Here is an 18,603-nt window from a genome sequence, read left to right as displayed (position 1 = left end):
TGGTGGTGTCGGGTTTGAAGGCATAATGTGGATGCGGGCCAAAAAATTTCGATGCCAGAAGGTGTTTGGTGTGGGGCGTAAAAATTTGTGAGGGGTTTTGGTAAGAAACGGGAGTGGTTTTTAAAATAATGCGGTGGAGGGATTAAATTTTTTGGGTGGGTTGAAAATTGTGGATGTTGTTTTAGTGAAGCATTTGTGATGGGTTGTATGAAGATAATGTGGTGTGTTGAGTGAAGCATGTCGGTGTGTTTTGTAAAAAATTTAAAGTTGTATTGCCTTTTAAAAAAAACTTTGGGGGGGTTTGGGAGTGAAGAAATGTAGGTGGTGGTTGTTTGAGGAAGTAAAAATGTTGTGAGGGGTTTTTTGAGTGAAGATAAGGGTGTGTGTGTGGTTTAATGAAGCAAAACGGGGGATGTAAGAAGGTAGTGGTTTTGTTGGGATGTGGAGGTTGAGTGAAGAAATGCGGTTGTGGGGGAAAAGTGAAGAAAACGGGAGGGTCGTTGTATGAGGAAAAGTGGGTGGTGGTTTGCGTGAAGCTTTGTAGGGGGGAGAAGAAAAGTGGATGTGTTTTATGGAAATGTGGATGTGGGGGTAAAAAAGGGAATAATTGGTTGAAAGGTAATTACCGGGTTGTTTCGGTGTGGTTGCAGTGAAGCAAAGTCGGGAGTGTGTTGGGAAGCATAATGTAGGTTTGCCAGGGGAAAAACGTTGTGTGGGGGGAAGCATAAGTCGGGAGGGGTTGGGTAGGGAAGCATAATTTTGGATGTTTTTGGGTTTGAGGAAGCATAATTTGGGATGGCCTTAGGAAAAACTTTGTGGTTTTGGTAAAGCAAAAGCGGATGGTGCGGTGAAGGGGCATAAGTCGGGATGGTTGGGTGAAGATAATTTGGAGGTGGTTTTGAGTGAAGCAAAAGTCGGGATGGTTTAAGCAAATAAGGGATGTTTTTTTTTAGTGAAATAAGTCGGATGGTTGTGTAAAAAGAAAAGTCGTGTGTGGTGAAAAAACGGGGAGGTGTGAGGAAGATAAGTGGATGGGGGTGTGTAAAGGAGGGGGAGGGTTTTATTTAAAAGAATAAAGGTATTTTTGGGGTTGAGTAAGCATATTTGTGTGGGAAAAGGAAGTAATTTGTAGTGTTTTTAGGGATAAAGGGTTTGGGTTTTGATGAAGCATATGTCGGGATGTGCGGGTGCTGGTATGAAGATAAAGAGGGTTGGGAACAAAGCAGAGGTGGTTTGCAGGAACATAAGGGAGGTTAGTGAAAAAGTGGAGGTGAGAGGAAGAAAGTCGGGATGTGTTTTTGGGATAAGTAATGACTTTAAAGGGTATAAGAAAACTTGTGTGGTTGAGGAAGCAAAAAGTCAGGTGTGTGTTGTAGTGAAGATAATTGGGTTGTTTATTTGCGGGTGAAGATAAGTGGGATGTTTTTAGGTTGAGTGGTTAAGTGGATGGGGGAAGTAAGATAAGGTGATGTTTTTGGGTTTTGAGTGAAGATAAGGGGGAGGTTGGCAGTGAAGAAAATGTGGAGTGAAGGGAGTGAAATAAGTTGTGATGTGTGCAGGAAGCATAAGGTGATGTGTGTTGTAGGAAGATAAGTTGGGATGGTGGTTGAGCAAATTAAGTGTGTGTTTGGGAAGAAATTTTGGGAGTGTTTTTTTGGAGTGAAGAAAAGTGGATGTGGTTAGGAAGATAATTTTGGGAGTCGTGTCAAGGGAAGCAAAGTCAGATGTGGGGGTTGCAGAAATAAGCGGGATGGTGTGTGGGAAATAATGGACGTGCAGGGGAAAATGAAGCATAAGGCGGATGTGTCTTTTGGGGAAGCAAAAATTTGGAGTTTTTTAGTGAAGATAATTTGGGATGTGTAAAGGTAGGAAGTAATGTTGGGGTTTTTGCAGTGAAGCAAAGTTGGGGATGCGTTGGCATGAAGAAAGTCGGATGTGTGTAGTGAAGCAAAAGCGGATGGGGTTTTAGTAAGATAAGCAGATGTGGTTGAGGAAGAAAATGTCAGAGTGTCGGGGTGAAGCAAAACGTGATGGTGTTGGTTAGTGAAGATAAGCAGGATGGGTTGAGGAAGCATAATGTCGGATGTGTGCTTGAGTGAAGCATAAGTGATTTTTGGGAGTGAAGCAAAAGCGGATGTGGTTAAAGGAAGATAATTTTGTGATGTTTTTCGTGAAGCATAACCGGATGTGCTTGAGGAAGAAAGTGGAGTGTCGGGTTTGAAAGATAAGTAGGATTTGGGGATGAAGCATGTGGATGGTGTGTTTGAGTGAAGATAATTTTGGGATGGGGGATGAAGCAAAAAATGGGATGGTTGTTGATGAAGCATAAGTCGATGTGTGGGGTAGTGAAGCAATGTTGTTGTGTTGTAAGTAAATGTAGGTGTGTTGTAGTGAAGATAAGTGGAGGGTTTTTGTAGTGAAATAACGTTGTGATGTGTGTTGTAAAAAGTAAGTCAAGTTTGAGGGCGTTGTTTGTGCAGATGAAGCATTTTGTGTTGGAGTGAAGCATAAGTCGACGTTGTTGGGAAGATAAGTCGGATGGGTGTATGAAGCAAAGCAGGGTCCCAAAAAAGGAAGCAAAGTGGAGGTGTTGAAAGTGAAGTAAGTCAGGATGTGTACAGGTAAAGGGGAAATAATTTTTGGGATGTGTGTTTGGGAAGATAATTTGTGAGTGTTGGAGGAAGAAATTTTGGGGATGTGTAAAGGGTATAACATAATGCAGGTTGGTTGAGGAAGCAAATGCGGATGGTTTGGGGGAAGATAACGTTGGGTTTGGGGGAAGAAGAAATGTCGGGAGTGTTCGGGCGAAACAAAGTCGGGAGGGTTTTTCAGTGAACCCAAACCCGTTGGGTGGGGGAGTGAAGCATAATTTTGGATGTGTCGAGTGAAGCAAATGTTAGTGTGCTGTGAGGAAGAATGGAGTGTTGTTATGAAATAACGGTTTTTTTGGGTGTTGTATGAAGCATAATGTTGGGATGGTGCGGGAAAAAGTCAATGGGTTGGTAAGAAAGTTTTGGCCAAAGTATTGTCGGGAGTGGTTGTTTTTGGTAAGATAAGTTGTAGTGTGTTGTTTGGGGAAGAAAATGGTGAGGGGGAAAAGAGTAAATAATGCGGGGGGTTGCAGGAAATTGGTGGAACAGTAAGCAAAAATGGGGATTGGGGTCTGGATTTTTGTATAAGCAAAAGGGATGGTAAAAGGAAAAAGCCGACTGGTGGGAAGTGAAGCATAAGGGTAAAAAAGGGATTGTGTTGTGTTGAAGAAATTCAGAGTGTTTGGGGAAAACTTTAAGGGTTGGGTGCGGGGCCGTGATTTGAACAAACGTCGGAGGGGGTAAGCATAACTTTGGTGGGTGTGTCAGGGGGTTCTTTGCAAGTGGGATGGTGTGGAAGGGGAAAAATTTTTTTTTTAGAGTTGTCTGTGGTTGAGGAAGAAAAATGTCGGTGTAAGCAGGGGCATAATGTCAGGATGGGTTGGGGAAGCTACGGGGGATGGTTTCCAGGGGAAGATAACTTTTGGGATGTGTGTTGTAGTGAAATAATTTGGTTGTGAGTTTGGGTTAAGGAAGCATAAGTCGGGATGGTATTTGGTGAAATAAGGGTTTTGGGGTTGAGTGAAGATAAGTGGATGTGTGTTGTTTAAATAAGAAGGGTTTGTGGGAAATTAAGGGAGTTGGGAAGATAATGTCAGGATGTGGGGGCGGGAAAGTAAAAGGTTTGTTGGGTAAAGTTGTGGTTGTAGTGAAGAAAAATGTGGATCCGGGTTGAGTGAAGATAAGTTGTGAGGTTTTTAGTAAGTAATTTTTCAGGAAAAATTGTGGGTTTTGTTCAAGTGAAGAAATGTCGGGGAGGGTTGGTGAAGATAATGTTGGGGTGAAAGTGGTTTTGGTGTTTATGAAGCATAATGCGGTGGGTGGCTGTTGGGGTTGGGGAAGCATAATGTAGTGTGCGGGGAAGAAATGTTGTTATGTTAGTTGGGGGTTTTGTAGGAAGCAAAAAGCGGATGCGTGTGTTGAGTAAAGAAAAGTGGGATTGGTTTAGTAAGAAGTCAGTGTGTGTTGCGTGAAGTCGTTGTGATGTGTGTGGTTGTAGAAGTAAGTTGTGATGTGTTAAAAAGTGAGCATTTAATTGTTGTAGGGTGTTGTGTTGCAGTGGTATAAGGTTTGATGGGGTTTTTGAAAGGAAGAAATGTTGCGGTTTGTGGGGGTTTGTGAAAGGGAAGCATAAAAGGGGGTTTTTTGAGGGTTTTGGTTGTGGGGTGAAGCAAAGTTTGAGTGCGTTGTAGGAAGATAAGTGTATTTTCGGTTGAGTGAAGATAAGTCGTGGTGGTGAAGTAAGTCGGGATGGGGTTTGGGGGAAGATAACTTTTGGATGTGTTTATGAAGAAAGTCGGATGTGTGTTGGGGTTGTGGAAGCATAACCCCGGGTGGTGGTGTGGGGGAAGCAAAAAGTCGGGATGGCGGAAGAAAGGGAGGGTTTTAGGAAGAAAAGCCGGTGGTGTGTCAAAAGCATAATGTCGGATGTTTTGTGTTGCAGTGAAGAAAAATGTCGGTGGTTTTTTGGGGTGAAGAAATGTGGAGTGGTTGAGGAAGATAAGCAGAGTGTGTTGCAGGAAGAAAATTTTGTGTGTGTGTGTTGTATAATAAAAGTTGTGTTTGTGGGAAAAAAGGGGATGGGGGGTTTAGAGAAAGCATTGTGGATGTGTGTTCAGGTGGAAGTGAATGTGGGATGGTTTGAGGAGGATAATGTGGATGTGGTTGTATGAAGATAATTTTTGGGGGGTTTTGCAGTGAAGAAAGGTGAGGGGCAGTTGATGGGAAATTCTGTTTTAGAATAATTTGGATGGTGTTGTTTTGGGTTAAGCAAAAAGTTGGGGATGGTTTTTGAAAGATAAGTGGATGGTGGTTGAGTGAAGAAATTTTGGGATGTGTGTTGTTGAGTAAGATAATGTTGGATGTGTGGGTTGAGTGGGGAAATGGTGATGGGGTTTGGTGAAGATAAGTCGTGTGGTTGTGGGGGTAAGAAAGTGGATGTGTTTGGGTGAAGATAATTTGGATGGTTTGCGTTGAGTGAAGCAAAGTTTGGGTGTTTTGTAGTGAAGCATAAGTTGGATGTGTTGGTTGGGGAAGAGTTTCGGATGGGTGCTTATGAAGAAAACTTGGGAGTGTGTTGGGGAAGAAAAGTGGAGGGTGTTGTGGAGGAAGCATAATGTCAGGTGTTTTTGTTGCAGGGAAAAATGTGGATGGTGTTGTGGGAAGTAAAATTTGGATTTTTTGGGTTGAGTGAAGCATAATCGGGAGTCATTTGAAGTATAACGCAGATTTTCAGGAAGCAAAACCCGGGTGTGTTGTGGGGAAGCATAACGTGTGGGGTTGGGCAGGGAAGCAATGTGGATGTGTGTTGGGAAATAAGGGGAGGGTTTTGGTAGGAAGCATAAGTCGGGAGTGCTTTGAGGAAATAAGTTTTGATTGTAGTGAAAAGTGATGGTGTGAGAAGATATTTGGGATGTGTGGTTTGAAGCGATGCGGGAGGGGTTTGAGTGAAGCTTTTCAAGGTTGTGAGGAAGCATAATTTGGGATCGTTGAGTGAAGAAAAGGGAGGTGTTGGTACAAAGGTTTTTCGGGTTGAGTGAAGCATAAGTGGATGGGTTTAGGAAGATAATGCGGGGTTTTTAAATGAAATAATTTTGGAGGGTTTTGAGTAAGATAAGTGGTGTGTGTTGAGGAAGATAATGGGATGGTGGAGTGAAGATAAGGGATGTGTGTAGTAACATAAAGTTGTGTGTGTTGAGTGAAGAAAATTTTGGTAGGGGGTTTTTTGAGGAAGATGATGCGGATGTGTGTGTAAGTAAATTTTGGATTTTGGTAAAGTATAATTTTGGATATGTTGAGTGAAGAAAATTTTGGGATGTGTGGTTGAGTGAAGATAAGTTGTGATGTTTTTGGGTTGTATGATATGATGTTTGATGGTGTTGGGAAGAAAATCTTGTGTTTGCAGGACGTTTTTGTAGTGTGAGTTTGTAGTGACTCCCCCCATCCAGGGGGGAGTAAAAACAATACAGATACAGGGGTCCGGGAAGGGCCCCAAAGTTTGATAGCTGAACAAGGTAAAAAGGGTTGAACCCCAAATTAAAAAGGTAAAATCCGGAATTTTTATTACAGTTTATACATGGCTCAATCATGAAAAATTTAAGAGAATTTAGCACCACACTCCACCCCCTCCCAAAATAGGAGGGTTTAAGGGCCATCATCCAAGGTCTTCAACCACTCACCATTTGTTTCTTGGTCTTAGCCCGGCCCCGCCTCTTCACTGGTTGCAGGGGTCCTCTCTCTCCCCGCCTATGAGCATCAAACCCTCTCCAAAACTTAGGGTTTGCCCCCACTCGTCACTTTCGGGCATTCCACTGCCTGACGAAAACCCTGGACGGGAAAAAATCTTGTCATTTCCTCCAACCACTGGTGAGGGACGTTGTCTTGCCCGTAACCCCCCTTTTGGGTTTTTTTTGGGTGCATAAAAAATGGCGGGGGAAAGGGGGACCCCGGGAACACTGTCTGCATAGAACTGGTCAGACACCCAGCACTGCAACAATGAACGCCCCTTTTTCCAAACATCATCAGAGACGTCTATGTGTAAACAGAAAATGGGGTGTGGAGAAGGAATGCCAAGAATCTTCGAAAACTGAATCCCCAGTTTGAGACAGGCTGTTGAAAATTTCCCGGGAAAGGGGATAACTGTAAACCCAAGGGGACGTCATCAGCCGTTTATCCAAATATAAAAGGGGTTTAAAAAGGCGAAAAACCTTTCAGGCAACTGTGTATGGGCAAGGAGGTTTTTAGTAGCGGACGGTGCATTGGGCGACGATGGGAGTTAAAGGGAGGGGCCGTAGGGGGCCTGAAGGGTCTTATATTTCAAGATGCGTTGGCAGGGCCCGTCCCGTCATGAACGTTGGTGGACACATAACGCAAGTTTTTGTGCATTATGTGGTCAGGGGGGACGTCGCCCGTTGCTTTTTGATCTATGGGGGCCCCGGCCCGCGAAAACCCCAGAGGGGGGGGCGGGGCAGGGAAACATTGTGTGATCGGGGGCCCCGGGATGGGGGGCGATTAAAGGGGGGTCGCTGGAGGGGGGAGACCGTGAGGAACAGCCCTAAATTAAAATTTGCCCCGAGCGTTGGGAGGAGGGGACAAATTTCCGGGTGACGGGGTTTCGGGATAGTGCACCCCGGGAGGTTTCATGGACGAGGATCCAGATTTTTGGAATGGCGTGACTGGTGCCCCCGTGCGGTGGGGAACTCACAACGGTCCCATCGCCGGGAAGGGAACCCCCAGTGCAGGTACCTGCAGCAGGTGGTGCAAGTGGAAGTTCATCGGGAGCAAGACCGGACGGGATAAGGGTTGGTGTTTCCAAAAGACCCCGGGGGAACGGCAGGGGGAGGCTCACCCAGGCCAGCCCCCAAGAAAAAGACATGGGCAGAGGGGGTTGAAAAAAGTACGGGCGGGCCCCGCCCCGCGTAGGGGGCCCGGAGAGTGATGGTGATCAGTAAAGCCCGGGAGGCACCTGGGCCCCAACGGGGAAAGCCCCCGGAAACCACGCGCATGGGAAAGCAGCCATTATTAGCTTTACCGGTTACTCTTAACTGAATGGTCCCCAGTCAGAGACCCCAGTGGCTGGTTTTGGGTTTTTTCACAGGTACCGGCTGATGTGTGTTTTATAAGGGAAATAATTTTTTATACGGGTGTGATTTTTGGTTGCGTTACAAGATGCATGTTAGTTCTGCCAGGCAGGGGGGGTGCATAGTCATCAGGGGCCCGCCCCCGCATCACGGGGGGAGGAGGGGAGGGGAGTAGAGGGCTGGGGGGATGCCTTGTCTTTTAGGTTGTATATGCCAGCCGGGGAACGGGGGGTTGCAGATTTTGTAGGGGGGACTTTTGTATTTTAAGGGCTTTGCCGGGGATATCATCGGGGGTTGAACTGTGTGGTTCGTGAAAAGGGGCATGGAACCAAGAGGGGGGGGATGTATTAAGGTTTTCCGACTATTGATGATGTTGGGTCGTGGGCGGGGGGTCGTTTGCACCGAGCAACTTTGTCAGGCAAATATGGCACACGCAGGTTTAAAAAAGCGGGGAGAGGGCGGACGTGGGGAAAAGGTTTATGAGATTTTAGATCCGAGGGGGAAAACGACTTGCAGTGGAGGGGGCAAATTCAGCTTTTTTAAAAGGGAAAATAATTGTTAGGGGGAACAGGGCCAAGAAAATTTGGGGTTTGGGGAGAGGTGGGATGAAAAGCCTCTTTACGGGGAGTCGGCAAAGCCTTTTTTACCTTTTTAGGGGGGGAGAAGGGGGGTGGACGGGCTTCAAAAAGGGAAAGGGGGTGATTGCTATGACAGGGATGGGGGTGGGCGGAATCTATAGATAGACTTGGGGAAACCACAACGAACGGTTTAATGGAAACGTTTCGTTCAGGTTGGAGGATGGCTTGGGGCGACAACCAATTTTTTTTTTAAAAAGTTCCGAAAGGTCGGAAAGTGTTCGATTGGCTCCGGGGGGGGGGAGTCAGATTACGTTTTTGCCAAAACAAAAGCATGACCTTATGCGATCTTGGTTTTGGGAAAAAAAGGAGGACAGGTGGGTATAGTCACAGATTTGGGGGGGTTGGGAGACAAAACTTTTTGAGAGGTTGGGGGGGATAATTTAGGAGGGGAGGGGGTTTTTTTGGGATCGGGCTGGAAAACCGGAAATGAAAGGTTTCCCTGAAATTTTTTAGGATGCATTGGGGGTTCATTAGGCATTTATTTTTCCCGGTTCAAAATTTTGAAGGGAGGATCAGTCCCAACGGACGGTTGTTTCAAAAAGGGTGGTGGTTTGGTGAGTTCTTTCAGGGGAATTTCTTTAATGTGTGTAGATTAAAAGGGTTTTTTGGGGGATTTGGGAAATCGTTTAAAGGGTTTTCCTGGGGTCCGGAATTTACGGGGGACAGTAGGGAAACCCCGGGGGAAAAGTATGGGGGGGGCATGGAATCAAAATTTCCTGGAGGGGGGGGGGGAGGAGGTGTTTTTGGTTTTTGGACGGGGGAAAAAAATTTTTTGATTGTGTGGATAGGGTTTATGCATGAGTGTTTTTTCCAGGGTTTTGGGGGAAAAGTGGGGGGTTTGGGGTTTTGAAGCTTTTGTATGCTGGGGGGATAATGAGGGTTCAGGTGAATGGACGATGGGGCAATATATGAAACGGGTTTGAGTCAGGGACCCCCGCTTTCCCAAATCTTTTTGGCATTTTCCCAAAACCCTTTTTTTATGAGCGGGGTGGACCCGTTTTGGATTTTTACCGGGAGGGTTAAAAAGGTCAGCCCCGCGGCCCGGTCTGTGGCCAGCCCCCTGGTGGATAAAGGGGCCCAATCAACCGGGCCCTTTTTGCTCTGGCTGCAAAAAAACGTCCGACCCACCCCGGTTTTGGTCGGAAACCCATTTTAAGTGTTTGCCCAGTGCCAGCTTGAAGACTGCCGGGGGTCTGGGGTAATCCCCTTATGAATGCTGGGGGGGGCAGTTAACAGTCGGGGGCCCCGGGGAATTTTTTTATGGTCTCTTAACGTGCTAGTAATTTTTTTTCTTTGGGGGGATGGTGCATCGTCTCCCAAAGTTTTTTTGCTTTCGTATTGAGTGATTTTCGTGGGGTTTTCCCGGTAAAAAACCCTCTGGGTTTTCCAGGTGTATATAATCATGTACCTCCCTCCGGGTTCCAGGGAATACAGGTTTAGGAACCCCAAGGCCCCAGAATTGAGGTGTTTTATCTCTTATCCCACCCCGGGGGAAGGTTCTCTGTACATTTTCTGGGTCACCCCCCACCTCCCTTGAAAGGTGCTGAGGTGCAGCCTTCCCAGCCTAGATGGAACAAATGACCTGAAGAGTGTCACATGGCCTTGGCCCCCCCTAGTTTTGAAGGTTCTCATTATCCATCCTGTAAAAATTTTTCTAGCAGTCGATTGTTTTAAATGTTATGGCCCTTTGAAGGTGAGATTCCGCATGATCCCCCAGGTCTTTGACGTTGGTTTTCCCCTCTATTTTGTGGCCAGAATTTTTTTTGTACTCTGATGAAGTTTTAAATTTTCCCCGTGTTTACCATATCGGGAAATTTTAAAATTTCTCATCGTTAAAACCATATTGTTTTGCAGCCCACTGAAAGAGGTTGATATCCGCCGGGACCCTTGCATTTTCCCGAAAGGAAAGACATTCATGCAGTTGGGGTTGTCATCTGAAAAGGAAAGGGCACGGTGCTGTCCCCAACATCCTTTTTTTCCGGATATAAGGATGGGGAACAAGAGGGGGAAAAGTACTGTGCCTTGTGGAACAGAGCTTTCACCTGCTGCCTCAGACTTTACTCTGTTGACTACTTTTGTGTTCTGTTAGTGGGGAAATTAAAAGATCCATCGACCGATTTTTCCGTTATTCCTTTCCCCTTTTTTTTATGAAATTATTACGCCATGGTCCCCTTGTAAAGGGGTTTTTGCAAAGTCTGTATATATTACATCTGCATTCTTTTGTTTTCCCTAGTGCTTTTAGGCCCTTTGTCTAGTGATCCAATAGTTGAGACAGACAGGGCGACCTGTTCCTTAAAAAAAAATTTCCCCTGGGCTGTGTAACTGATGGGTTTCTAGATGGGGGGTGATCTTTTTTGGGCCCCTTTTTAAAAGTTTTTTATGATATGAGATTTATGCTATTGGTCTGTAGTTTTTTTGGTTGTTGCTTTACTCCCCCCTTTGTGGAGGGGGCTAGGGTCTGTGTGGGGACGGGGTGTGATAACCGGTCGGGGGGCATACGGTGGGGAAAGGGGGATGATACAAGGGTTTTTGATTAGTCCCGGGAAGATTTCATCTCGTGGGCGAGGTCATCAAAAAGGGTTTGGGGGGCCCCCAACAGGTATGAGGTGTAAGACGATGTTGCGAGGTGGGGGCTGGGGGGGCGGGGGGGAAAAGGGGGGGTTTTGGGATGGAATGTGTGGAAAAGGTTGGGGATTTGGGGGATTGTTTTTTGGGGAAAAAACGGGGCGGGGGAGGTTAATTCGGTGGTGGTAGGGAAAAGGTGCTGGGTAATTGTGGACAAAAAGCGGGGGTTTCCCTCGTTGCCCAACGGGTGATGATGGGAATTCCGGTATAAGAAAAGGGGTCTGGGAGTGGTAGCTTTTTTTGAGGACCTGGGGCCTTAACAGAGATACAGGGGAGGGCGTTGGGGCCCCATGAAAGGGGATAGGACGGACAGGGTTTTGGGACTAAGGGTAATTCGGGAAGACGGAGGGGGGGTTTGGGGGTTTCTATTTTTGGGACCTGGGGTGAAACAATATAAAAACCGGGCATGTTACTTGTGACTAGGGGACTAAGGATGAAAGGGGGGGGAGGGGGGAAAAAGAAGCCCGATGTTGGTATGGAAAGGAACTAAAAGGCGTGTAAAGACTTGGGGATTCATGAAAAAGTGGGGGGATGCCCGTGGTATGCCTGTAGGAAGGGCGGGTAAAATGTGGGGTTTTGGGGCGGGGAGGCATTGTCAGGGGGGGAAATTTATCCCACGTATAATTGGATAATTTAAAAAAAAATTCCCGGGCCCTTCGTATACCACCCAAAGGGGCGGGAGGTGGTGTAAAAGATTTATGATGGGGATCCTGGCGTAAAGTAATGGAAAATGGGTTTTGTTGAGGATGCAACCTGCGTACATTGTGGTGGAGAAAAAACAGCTTTTCATGCAGTGTTTTTTTGGGCCATCCCTGAAAAAATGGGGTTTTTGGATGCGGGGTTTTTCGGATGTTGGGGAGGGGGGAGGGGGGCCCAGGGTTGGGGCTTACTCCTTGACGGGAGGGGTTGACACAGGATGTGGCACGAGCTTAAATATATCATCGTGGTTTTTTGTACATGTCCTGGGGAAGGGTGGGGTAAAAATGGTAGGACCCGGGCGTTGGCTGCACGTTTTTACAGAACAATGTGCACAAACAAAAAGGGTCTTTTTGGGGTGGATTGCGGTTTTTTCTAAAGGGGTTTGGGATATGACGGTGGTAAAATTTGGGATTAATTGTAACAGGATGATAATGGGCTGGGGGACAGCGATGATCTGGCGTGAAAGTGGACTAAGTAGAAATATGATAAGGATGGAAGGGGGGGGGGGTTTGGTTCTGATATGTTATTGGTGGGTTTGAGCAATGGTTTTCCCTTTGCTATAGTTCAACGTTGGTTGTTTGGTTAATCAAAATTGCAATAACCACATTTGCTTTTTAATTATTTTCCATTGTAGTGTTATGGAGCCCTATTAAAAACCGATGCTTTACAGGGAAATTTTTTCCATTTAATGTCCCTTGCTTATCCTTGCCCTGTCACCGGGGATCCCTGGGTTTTGAAAGGGGAAACCTCTGTTTTTTGGTTTAATATTTTATTACCCCCCCATACCCCATCCTGTGGGCGGTAGTCCCCCCCATCCCCATCCTGTGGGAGCCCCCAAACCCCCAAACCTGTGGGCGGTAGTAAAAAGATTACAGGGGTAAAAATTGGCCCGGGGACGGGACCCAAATTTTTGATAGCTGAGCAAGTTACAGAGGTAATGAACCAAAATTTTAAAGGTAATGAACTCACAATTTAAAAAAGGTAATGAACTCAAAATTTTTAAAAAAGGTAATGAACTCCAGGTAAGTTTACAATCATGACAAGTTACAAGAGGACTCTTTAAGCGTATTAATAAACCCCCTTTGCATTATATTGTACGGATATCTGGGGGTTCACTTTTTTTTATGTTATAAAAAAAACACGGGATATATATGCACTGTAACTGGTTTTGGAGTTATTCCTTCATATATATGAAACCTAAAACATTAAAAGGGGCCTTTTTATGGGGGGTTTTTTAAACGGGCAGGAACATTTAAGTCATTGTTTTTTTTGTTAGTTGTCGTTGGGTTTAATGTACGCGTGTTTCCCCGTGTATAGGGTGGTTATAAAAGGGTGGATGGGGGTATAGGGTATGGGAAGGTGGATGGGTATAGGTTTTAAAGGGGGATAGGGTATGGGGTATGGGAAGGTGGAAAAGGTATAGGGTAGGGGAAAGGTTGGATGGGTTGGGGAAAGGGAAGGTGGATAGGGTATGGGGGTAGGGGAAGGGGGATAGGTAAAAAGGGTTGGGGGAAGGTGGATGGGGTATGGGGTTGGGAAGGTGGATAGGGTATGGGGTAGGGGAAAGGGGGATAGGTGGGGGGTAGGGGAAGGTGGATGGGTATGGGGTTGGGGGAAGGTGGGGGGGGTATGGGGTAAGGGAAAGGGTGGGGGGGGAAAGGGTAGGGGAAAGGGGGATGGGGTATGGGGTTGGGAAGGGGGATGGGTATGGGGAATGGGGGAAGGTGGATAGGGATAGGGTATGGGAAGGTAGGGGTATGGGAAGGGGGATGGGGGTATGGGGTTGGGGGAAGGGGGATGGGATATGGGGTTGGGAAGGGGGGATAGGTTGGGGTTTTGGGAAGGGGGATGGGGTATGGGGGTATGGGAAGGGGGATAATTATGGGGTTGGGAAGGTGGATGGGGGTATAGGGGGGGAAGGGTGGGGGGGTATGGGGTTTGGGGGAAGGTGGATGGGTATGGGGGAAAGGGGAAGGTGGGGGGGGTTGGGGGGGGGAAAGGTGGATGGGGGTTGGGAAGGTGGATGGGGTTGGGGTATGGGGAAAGGTGGGGGGGGTATAGGGTATGGGAAGGTGGATAGGTAGGGGAAGGTGGGGGGGGTATGGGGTAGGGGAAGGGGGATGGGGGTATGGGGTGTGGGAAGGGGGGATATTTTAAGGGTTTGGGGGAAAGGGTGGATGGGGAAATGGGGAAGGTGGATGGGTGGGGGGTTGGGGGGAAGGTGGGGGGGGTTGGGATTGGGAAGGTGGATGGGGTATGGGGGTTGGGGGAAGGTGGGGGGGGTAAAAATTTAGGGGACATGTCTACAGTCGGTGGCAAAAAAGTATTTTTGTGGTATTTTTAATGTATCTGGTATTGTTTTTTCCCAAAGTTAGAAACGGGTTGGATCTGGGCGCCAGTGAGCGTTTTAGCACGATATATACGTTGTAAAATGTGGTTTGATAAAACCCTTTAAAATCACGATACAAAAAATTGCACATAAGGTGGGTTTTGGGGTTGGTTTGGTTGGGGGAAAAAGGTTAATGGAAAATGGGGGGGGGGGGGGCCAGTTTTGTTGGTTTGGGAAGTTTTGGATGGGTTTTGGTTTTGGTGTGTGAAAAAGGGTTGTGGTGCCCCGGTTTTTGGTGCCGTGGGTTTTGGTGTGGAGGGGTTTGGGTGTTGGTTTGGGTTGTGTGTGTGGCCGTGGTAAAGGGTTGGGTGTGGTGTGTGTGGGCCAAACAGTTTTGTGAGAGAGAGAGGTGGGGTTGTTGGGGGTGTGTGTGGTTGTAGAGAGAGCAGTAGAGTAGAGAGTGCAGTAGAGGAGAAAAAGAGGCAGTAAAAAAAGTAGAGAGAGAGGAGAGAGAGTGAAGAGAGTAGAAGTGGTAGTAGACAAGAATTGTAATAAACCAAAAAGGGGTGAAATTAAGACATGCGCAACCCCGCAGTTGGCATTTTTTCACTACTGTCGAGGTTTTGGTCCCAAATAACATTTTTTCCTTTAAATTGGTTTTGGTTCTTTATAAGTTAAAAAAACAATGGGGGGAAAAGGGGTTATACCCTTTTCATTTTAAAAACCCTGTAATATTACTGTGTTTTTAGGTTTGGGTTTTGTAGATGGGAGGGGGGAAGGGGGTTCTGTATCTTGTCTTACTCGCATATTTTGTATGGCGCAGTGTTTCCATAATGATGATTTTATGTCTGCCGATAATCTGACTCGGTTTTACTTTTGTTTTTGTTAATGTTTTTTGTGGTTTTAGATCAAATATATATGAAAAAAAGAGAAATTCACGGGCCACACCCCGGGCACGGGCCAATTTCACGGTCCCACCTGGTCACGTGTCCCACCAGGTCACGGGCCACACCCGGGCCCTGTTCCCCACCCGGGGCACGTGTCCACACCGGTCACGTGTCCACACCTGGTCCGTGTCCCACCAGGTCACGTGTCCACACCCCGGGCACGTGTTCACACCCGGGCACATGTCCCACCCGGGCCCTGTCCCCCTCGGGCCCCATTCCCACCCAATCCCCAAAATTTCCCCACCCCCTCAACATGTCCCCCCGGGCCCTGTCCCCAGGGCACATGTCCCCCCCAGTGCCTTCCCACCCGGGCCCCATTCCACCCGTCCCAAAGTCCACCCGGGCCCCTCCCAAACCCCGGGCACATGTCCACACTCGGTCACATGTCCACACCCGGTCACATGTCCACACCCGGGCCCCATGTCCACACCCCGGTCCCCGTCCCACCCGGTCACATGTCCCCACTCGGTCAATTGGGCCCACCCGGTCACATGTCCCACCCCCGGGCCCCATGTCCACACCCCTTTCCTGTCCCCCCTGGTCACATGTCCACACCCCGGGCACATTCCCACACTCGGGCCCATTCCACCAACCCCATGTCCACACCCGGGCACATGTCCCCACCCGGGCCCCATGTCCACACCCGGGCCCTGTCCACACCCGGGCAAATGTCCACACCGGGCCCCATGTCCACCCCGTCACACCCCCCCCCCATGTCCACACCCGGTCACAACTGTAATAGGAGTTTTTAAAGGCCATCATCCCACAGTCTTCAGCTCATCACCTATTAAAAAACAAAAGGCACAATCCCTGACTGGAAGATACACAAAAACCCAAACATAAAAAAAGAGAAGCTTCGAAAACGTTTCGGTCCGAACTTGGACCATTTACAAAGTCACACTAACCAGAAGTGGGGCAGGGCGGCCTATATGGGGAGGAAGAGGTGGTGGAGTAGTAGTAGTAGTAGTACAAAAATGGTATATAATACCGGAAAAATTTGGAAAAAAAGACACATGCACAACCCCGGGGATCCCTATTGTAGACGTTTCGCCACCCAGCCAGCCACTGGATGGCGAAACGTCCACAACAAAGACAACCAGACGCCGCACATGTGTCTTAATTTCATCAGTAGTTGTAGTAGTAGTAGTAGTAGTAGAAGAGGTAGTAGTAGTGGTAGTGGTAGAAGTGGGGAATAAGGAGGACGAGCCAGTCAAATACAAGTGAAGGGGAGCACTGCAAGAGAGCTAGGTGCCCACAGAGGGAGAGCAAGCGCACAGAGGTGCGTGAAAGGGGAAGTGGTGAAATAAATGAAGAAGGAACAGAAACACGAGACAGAAGAGAGAAAGACAACCCAGAGGAGAAAAGGAAAGAGGAAAGGGGAAGAGGGAGAAGAAGAAAAAGAAAAAGAAAAAATGAGGAGTCAGGTTAAGTCACGGGTGTTCTGAAGTTTGGAGCATTTTACAATGTAGTGGGAGAGGAAGGCATCTACAGAGACGAAGCCAGGGCTAAGGTTCATACAAGGAAAGTTGTGTATTAGAGAGGATTCAACTAGACGGCGACTGTTCGAGTTGGAAGTAGGGAAGACAGTTTTAGCAGAAGACCAGTCAATAGGATGGCTATGATCTCTGACGTGACAGAAAAGAGCATTGTTAGTGTCGGCAAGCCTAACACTATTTTTGTGCTCCCTAAGTCTGTCAGAAAGAGATCGACCAGTTTCTCCAAAGTATTGAAGAGGACAGGAGGAGCAAGAAATAGAGTAGACACCAGGAACATCTGTAGAGGGAGGAGAGGTATGAACGAGATTAGTGCGAAGAGTGTTAGTCTGGCGGAAGGTAACCTTGATGTCTAAGGGACGGAGAGAATAGTTGAGATTAGAAAGACCGGAAATGTAGGGAAGGCAGAGGATAGAAGAGTTCCCAGGAGTAGAGAGTTTGGGAGAGAAGAAATTACGTTCAGCTCGTGAGAAGGCAGAGTCTATGAAATGGGAAGGGTAGCCAAGACGGGAAAACGAATTATGAAGAGTGGAAATTTCTGCTGGAAGAAACTGATGATCACAGATGCGGAGGGCACGGAGAAAGAGGGAGATAAGAACACTTTTCTTGACAGGGGAAGCATGATAAGAAAAGTAGTGAATGTACATGCCACTGTGCATAGGTTTACGGTAAACGGAAAAGGAAAAACCTGTATCTGAGCGGTGGACATGGACATCAAGGAAAGGAAGTAAGGATTTAGATTCCCATTCAGCTTTAAACTTAATGGAAGGGGCAAGATTATTAAGAGCTTCAAGAAAAGGTTGGAAGAGACTGGAGTCATGAGGCCACAGAGCAAAGATGTCATCCACATAGCGGAGCCAGAGTGAAGGTTGCACATCGAGGGTAGGAAGAAGAACAGTCTCGAAGTATTCCATGTAAAGATTAGCAAGGACAGGAGAGAGAGGAGAGCCCATAGCGACACCGAAGGTTTGAGAATAATATTTCCCTTGGAAGGAAAAGGAGTTAGATTCCACACAGAGGCGGATCAGATCAAGAAAGACATCAGTAGGTATAGGGAGATGAAGAAACCCTTCATGGGCCTTCTCTCTAAAGAAATCAAGGACATCATCAAGAGGGACATTGGTGAAGAGGGACTCAACGTCAAGACTAAGCATCTTACAGGTTGGGAGAGAGCGAACCCGTTCAATGAAGTCTTGAGAGTGACGGAGGTGGGCAGGAGAAAAAGTACCAAGAAAGGGAGAGAGGGTTTTGGCCAACCAAGAAGCAAGAGAATAAGAGACAGAGCCTCTAGAGGATATCATAGGACGAAGAGGAATATCAGGTTTATGAGTTTTGGGAAGGCCATAGAAATAGGGAAGAGAGGGACAGATGACACGAAACCGTTGAACAAGGTCCAAGTCAGGAGGACAGAGGTCGGAGAGAGTCCTTAGTTTTTTGTTGAAAGTTCTCTTGATGCGATCAAGAGGGTTGGAAACGAGAGGAGTGTAGGTACGCGAGTCAGAGCAAGACATTAGCTTTACGGAGGTAATCCTCACGATCAAGGATAACTACCGAATTACCTTTGTCAGAAGATAGTATGACAATGTTAGTGTTGGATTTAAGAGAAGAAAGGGCAAGTTGGTAACGGCGTGGAAGGTGGTGATTCTTAGAAAACAGACTAACAAGAGCAGGAAGGAGAGCGCCACGAAAAGTGGACAAGTCAGGAAGATTACGGTAGCGAGATTGACGAAAGGAATCATAAGAGCTAATCAGGGAAATACCAGCGCGAGGGATAGGCGAAGTGGCAAAGGAAAGGCCAAAACCAAGAAGTTCAAGCTCATACTGAGAGAGTGAGACAGAAGACAGGTTAGTAACACAGTCAGTGAGGGAGAATTTAGACCAAGGGCTAGCTGAGATGAGACGTTGAAGTTTATTCTGTAGTTTAGAAGAATGAAATGTGTATTCAGGCGAGCAGTGTCAAAGACAATGGTAGAGAGAAGGTTACAGAGATCCTGTGGTAGAGCAGCAAAGAGAGCACGTTGACGTTGACGGAGAGTAAATAAGGCATCTTCAACCTGTGATTTAGTAGAAAGAATGAGCTGTTGAAGTAGGAGACGGGACTGGGCTATACTGCAGAGGTTGAGAAGAGACTTAATTACCATGATCACACAGCTCAAAAGTGAATTATGGAAATATCTTGTTCTACAAGCTAATCAGTACAAAC

The 18,603-nt window shown here is 47.1% G+C and overlaps 1 protein-coding gene across 1 annotated transcript in view; it reads right to left on the bottom strand.

Moving 5' to 3' along the window:
- The window catches only part of LOC128702551 (anoctamin-1-like), a 118,122-nt gene that overhangs the window by 49,505 nt on the left and 50,014 nt on the right, over positions 1–18,603 (bottom strand). The gene's annotated exons all lie outside the window — the stretch shown is intronic.

Source organism: Cherax quadricarinatus, chromosome 98 (assembly GCF_038502225.1).
Source record: "Cherax quadricarinatus isolate ZL_2023a chromosome 98, ASM3850222v1, whole genome shotgun sequence".
NCBI lineage: Eukaryota > Metazoa > Arthropoda > Malacostraca > Decapoda > Parastacidae > Cherax > Cherax quadricarinatus.
Note: the sequence above shows the minus strand (reverse complement) of the source record. Positions and strands in the feature narration are given on the sequence as shown.